The following is a 6,869-nucleotide window of genomic DNA, read 5'->3' as shown; positions in this document are numbered from 1 at the left end:
ACCGATCCAGGGATGACACTTATACATAGAGATCAGACTGTTTGAGGTCTGGTCGCTATAGTATCGTATCATCCCACTATCTTTTTGCCTTTACTTCTTTTAGTTCGATCTTTTGCTTTAGATGAATAAAATCTTAGTTTGATCCTTTCTTTTCGAGAGTTTGCTTAGTGATCTATCCTTGTAATCGTGTGCAATATATATAATAAAGTTAGTTTGAGTTTTTGCTTTCTTTACTCTCATATTGCAATAAAAAGAAAGGAAATAAATAAAAGAAAGGAAATAAATCAAAAAGATCATATACTAATCTTATGGTAGGTGATGACACCACATAAGGAAAAGTATAAGTAGAAAATTTTATCAGGGATTGGCAAACATAGCATTAGTCAATGATGCAACTCATGAAAGAATTAATAAGGGAAGAGAAGATTCACATATAAATATAGTATCCTAGAAATCTTTTGTGATTCTGAGCCCTCGTCAAAATATTATATGCCAAAATTGTTGACGTTGGACAAGGAAGACAACTTAATGGTTTATGTTTGTTTATATTCACATAGAAATCATATTGTCATGGATCCTTTAACATGTGGTGCTTGCCCCCTATCTATGCTAGCCAAAAATTCCGCACTAAGTAGAGATACTACTTGCGCATCCAAAAACCCTTAAACCCAAATCTTATTTTCAAGTGTCCACCATACCTACCTAGGGATTGAGCAATATCCCTCAAGTAAGTTGTCATTGGTGCAAAAAGGCAATAAAAATTGCTTCTAGAAGTGTGAGATCATTTAGTGTAAGAGAAAATTGAGCATTGCATGAACTTATGATGGTGAAGAATAAAAGCGACAGACTGCATAATAAAGGTCGCTATCATGTTTTCTTACTGTTATTTATGATGTTTTTATCCATAATAATGCTTTTTGGAGTAATTCTAATGCCTTTTCTCTCATAATATGCAAGGTATACACAAAGAGGGAGAATTCCGGCAGCTGGAAATCTGGACCTGGAAAAGCTACATCAGGCCACCTATTCTGCACAACTCCAAACAAGCTGAAAATTCATGGAGCTTTTTTTAAAAAATAAATGAAGAATATTGGAGCAAATAACTACCATATGGGGCCCACCAGGTGGGCACAACCCACCTAGGCGCGCCAGGGGGCCCAGGCGCGGCCTGGTGGGTTGTGCTCACCCAGGCCCACCTCCGGTGCCCATCTTCTGGTATATAGGTCATTTTTACCTATAAAAAATTAGGAGGGGACTTTCGGGACGGAGCGTCGCCATCTCGAGGCGAAACTTGTGTAGGAACACTTTTGCCCTATAGTGGAGCGATTCCGCCGGGGGAACTTCCCTCCCGGAGGGGGAAGTCGTCGCCATTGTCATCACCAACCACTATCCCATCTTAGGGAGGGCAATATCCATCAACATCTTCAATAGCACCATCTCATCTCAAACCCTCGTTCATCTCTTGTGTTCAATCTTGTTACTGGAACTACAGATTGGTGCTTGTGGGTGACTAGTAGTGTTGATTACATCTTGTAGTTGATTACTATATGGTTTATTTGGTGGAATATTATATGTTCGGATCCAATATACTATTTAATACCCTCTGATCTTGAGCATGATTATCATTTGTGAGTAGTTACTTTTGTTCTTGAGGTCACGGGAGAAATCATGTTGCAAGTAATCATGTGAACTTGATATGTGTTCAATATTTTGATAGTATGTATGTTGTGATTCCCTTGGTGGTGTCATGTGAACGTCGGCTAAATGACACTTCACCATATTTGGTCCTAAGGGAATGCATTGTGGAGTGGCAATTAGATGATGGGTTGCGAGAAGGACAGAAGCTTAAACCCCGCTTTATGTGTGACGCCCCAAGACCGGAGCTTCAGATGCCTTCCAGGGTTTCCGGGTTTCGTCGTGTGATTTGTTTGGTTCTTTGCGTCATGTGCATTGCATCATGTCATCATGCCATCATGTCATTTCTTTTTCTTAACTCTCAACTAAATAAATTGCATGGATCTTCGGTCCATTTAAACCGAGGGAATTCACGTGGTGATTCTCTTTATAACATATCCTCCCGATATTATGGAGCTGTATTAAATATTCCATTTTCGGAATCACCCATAAACACACGTGCAAAATAATTCCCATGTCTATTCCTCTTCGAGCTTGACCTCAAACCTTGCCATTTATTCTTCCATCATTTTCCGGAGCTCCACCTAAATTCTCAACATTTTTGGGCACTTTGATAAACTTGTGCCAGTTCAAACCTTTTGAATTAAATTCAAAGGAATTTGAATTTAATCTTTCAAACTTGACCTTTTCTATTTTCCTGGACCGTGCACATTTTTCTGAGTCCATAAAATTCACCCCCGTGCCCAAATTCTTCCTCTAACCTTCTCTTCTCTCTTTTCCCTTCTTTTATTTCTTTGTTTTTTTGTAAAGAGAAGGAGATGGGAGAGAGAAGAGCCCGGCTGGGCCTCCCAACCCAGGTGCAACCTGCCAAGCAGGCGCCATCCCCGTGGCCCACCTAGGTCTAGCGGCCTCTAAGGCCCAGCAGCGCCCCGCTGCAGTCCCTAACCCTAGGCCCAGCATCTCCCCTCGCTACCCTCTCCCGACCGCATCCCCTCCTCGTTCCCTGCCGCCGCCAGCCTCCCTCGTCCTTCTCTCGATCGCATCGAGCCAGGGAGCCCTGTGCTCGATCCTTTTCTCTCGCTCGCTGCCTACCTTCCGCTCGATCTCCCTCATCCCTCGTCTCCTTCCCCTGCTCGTGCGCCAGAGAGGAGCGAGAGCCGCACGCTCGATCTCCGCCTTCGTGTCGTGGCAGAGGTCGCCGCCCGCTCCTTCCTCTACCCCGCCTCTCCACCACCGTTCTCCATGGCCGCTGCCGGCCAAGCTCAGAGGACCGCCGCTCCACCTCGTCGCCATGGCTATGGCCTGTTTGTCGCCCATGGGCCCTGACGTCGGCGACCGGCACCGTCCCATCTGCGCCTCCTCCTCCCTCCGCTTGGCCACGACGCCCCGCGCCTCTCCGCTGCCTGCATCCCCATGGTGCCCGACCTCGGCTCCTCCGGCGAACCCCGACCTCGCCGCCCGTGACGGCCCTTCCCCGAGCCTGGTGCTCCCTTCCTCGCCCTCGCTGCCTGCCCATGGGTTACGCGGCCTGAGACGGAGACTAGCGCCGCTGTGGCCGTCTGTCTACTTCCTCCTTCATCCGCCTCGGCAAGCCGCCGCTGCACCAAGTCCCCGCATCTCCGGTCGCTCTCATGCAGCTCCTCCACCTCGCGCCCCTGCGTGCCAAGTCCCTCAACCTACGACCGTCCTTGACCTTGCCTCGTGCAAGACGTCGACCAGCTCCTCTATTCCAGGTGTGGACACCTCCTACTCGAGACCCCACCTTCGGCCTCGCCAGGGTTCCCCTGCACCAGCTACGTCCGTCAAGGACGTTACCCCGTTGCCTTCTCTTGTCGAGACCGAGACCCCTTGAGCGCCAAGTTCTTCCACGAAGCCCGAACGACTACAGGCCGGGACGCCAAGTCCAACAACCACTGAATAGGGAACATCGCAAAGTACCTCAACGTGTTTTATTTTGCCAAGTACCGCGACACTCAGATCCCTCGGATCAGTCAAGTTCATCTATGAAAACGTGTATGCCCGTCGTCGAAACTGCAAAGTACCTCTACGCACGGATAACGCCAAGCACCACTATCGCCGAGTACGACTACTTCCACGATGATATGAGAACAACTACCGTCGACCCTCGAAGCCTCCGTGGACGTCAAGTTCCTCGCCGTGATCCCGAACATCTACGGAAAAATTGTGCATCTAAGAACATGAATGACTACCGCCGCCAAGATCACGAGTACCTCTACCGTCGTCATGTACCCCTACTTCCCTCGGCGTCCCGAGAATGTCTACTTCCCCTACACCGCATCGAACTCAAACCCCTCCGACAATGCATGCTTCGAAGGTATAACCCCGAGACGACCGCCCGTGAACTAATGCATGTGTGATGTATGAGATGCTCGTGCTTGCTCCGTGCTTGAATTGTCGGTGCACGTTGCCCCCCCTTTTGCCTTGCCACTGACATGTGGGAACCCGGTAATCGGGAGCACCCCACCATCTTTTGCCCACTCCCGCCACCCTTCCTTTACACCGGTATCTCTGTGATCTACCGGAACCGATATGTTGCCGTGGCATCATTTTCGGGTTCGTCGCCGTGGCACCTTTCCTTTCCACCACAGTGACAAATGCTTCTTAATGCTCTTGTCAACTTTTAATAAACCTTGCATAAAACTTGAACATGTCATCCGCATCATGATAACAACAATTAAAATGTTTAAAATTGTTGTTGCAATAAATTACTAAGGCATATGGGGATTTACCGGATTTGTTATTTGTTATATCCGGCCCCATTTAAATTGTTTAGATGATGTAGTTTTGTTATGCCTCACCTCTTGCCATGTTTAACAACATTTAATATTTTTGAGTACCTAACCCGAGAGAGAACTAAATAATTGATGTGGTGTTCCGTCAATATGCAACTCATTGCATATTGAGCTCCACTTAATTTGTAGGATTGTTTGTGCTCTTTGCCATGCCATGCCTCTTTAATCCGGACATGCATCATACTTGGTTGTGCATCATGCCATGTTTATGTGTTGGTTGTTTACTATGTTGTTTGCTCCTTTTCCGGTGTTGCTTCTTCGGGTTAGTTCCGATAACGTTGCGTTTGTGAGGACCCGTTCGTCTTCGTCCGTTTGTCTTCTTCAGGGACTCGTTCTTCTTCCTTGCGGGATTTCAGGCAAGATGACCATACCCTCGAAATCACTTCTATCTTTGCTTGCTAGATGCTCGCTCTTTTGCTATGCCTATGCTGCGATACCTACCACTTGCTTATCATGCCTCCCATATTGTGGAACTAAGCCTCTAACCCACCTTGTCCTAGCAAACCGTTGTTTGGCTATGTTACCGCTTTGCTCAGCCCCTCTTATAGCATTGTTAGTTGCAGGTGAAGATTTAAGTTTGTTCCTTGTTGGAACATGGAGATGTTGTTCCTTGTTGGAACATGTTTACTTGTTGGGATACCACAATATATCTTATTTAATTAATGCATCTATATACTTGGTAAAGGGTGGAAGGCTCGGCCTTATGCCTGGTGTTTTGTTCCACTCTTGCCACCCTAGTTTCCGTCATATCGGTGTTATGTTCCCGGATTTTGCGTTCCTTACGCGGTTGGGTTATAATGGGATCCCCTTGACAGTTTGCCTTGAATAAAACTCCTCCAGCAAGGCCCAACCTTGGTTTTACCATTGGCCACCTAGCCTTTTTTTCCCTTGGGTTAGGCCAGCCCAAGGGTCATCTTTATTTTAACCCCCCCCCCCTCGGGGCCAGTGCTTGCCTAAGAGTTGGTCCGAAACAGAGCCACTTGCGGCGCCACCTCGAGGAAACTTGAGGGCTGGTTTTAGTTGTACGTAGTGTTCATCTGGTGTTTCCCTGAGAACGAGATATGTGCAGCTCCCATCAGGATGTCGGTGCATCGGGCGGTCTTGCTAGACTTGTTTTACCATTGTCGAGGATGTCTTGTAACCGGGATTCCGAGTCTGATCGGGTATTCCCCCTAGAAGGAATATCCTTCGTTGACCGTGAGAGCTTGTGATGGGCTAAGTTGGGACACCCCTGCAGGGTTATGAACTTTCGAAAGACGCGCCCGTGGTTATGGGCAGATGGGAATTTGTTAATGTCCGATTGTAGAAAACCTGAAGTTGACCTTAATTAAAATACATCAACCGCGTGTGTTACCGTGATGGTCTCTTCTCGGCGGAGTCCGGGAAGTGAACACGGTGTTGGAGTAATGTTTGACGTAGGTTGTTTTAGGATCACTTCTTGATCATAGTTGTTCGACCGTGCTTTTGCCTTCTCTTCTTGCTCTCATTTGCGTATGTTAGCCACCATATATGCTAGTCGCTTGCTGCAGCTCCACCTCATACCTTTTACCTTACCCATAAGCTTAAATAGTCTTGATCGCAAGGGTGTGAGATTCCTGAGTCCCCGTGACTCACAGATACTTTCAAAACCAGCTTGCAGGTGCCGTTGAATCGTGCGGATGATGCAACTAAGCTCAAGGAGGAGCTTGACGAAGATCTTGTCCTTTGTATTGTTCCATTCTAGTTGATCAGTAGTGGAGCCCAGTTGGGGTCGATCGTGGATCTATGTAGCATTTGGGGTAGTCTTCTTTATTTTGGTTCCATAGTCGGACCCTGATTGTATCTGGTTGATGTAATGCTTTATTCATGTAATTGTGTGAAGTGGCAATTGTAAGCCAACTGTGTATCTCTTTCCCTTATGTATTACATGGGTTGTGTGAAGATTACCAAACTTGCGACATTGCTTTCAATGCGGTTATGCCTCTAAGTCGTGCTTCGACACGTGGGAGATATAGCCGCATCGAGGGCGTTACAAGTTGGTAATCAGAGCCTTCCCCGACCTTAGGAGCCCCTGCTTGATCGAATAGCTGGCGTTGTTGAGTCTAGAAAAATGTTTTGAGTCATTTGGGAATTATATATATCGGAGAGTTAGGAATTCTTTTTACTCCTCAGTGCCTTCGTTGCTCTTGTGAGGCATCCTGACATAGAGTTTTGACACTTCTCTTCTCAAATTTCACTAAAAAAATTTAGGATCATGCGGGTATCTTGGAATCGTTCCGATCGATTTGTGACGAGAACATTGTTCTTGGTGCCTCCTGTCATTTAGGGGTTGTGGCAGTGTCCCGGGGAGTTGAGCTCCGAGGTGTTGTCGTCACAATTTTATCGTTGCAATTCTGGAATACCTGAGTTTAGTTTCGCCAACATCGAAAATCTCTTTTATGC

Source organism: Triticum dicoccoides, chromosome 6A, assembly GCF_002162155.2.
Source record: "Triticum dicoccoides isolate Atlit2015 ecotype Zavitan chromosome 6A, WEW_v2.0, whole genome shotgun sequence".
Lineage (NCBI taxonomy): Eukaryota > Viridiplantae > Streptophyta > Magnoliopsida > Poales > Poaceae > Triticum > Triticum dicoccoides.
Note: the sequence above shows the minus strand (reverse complement) of the source record.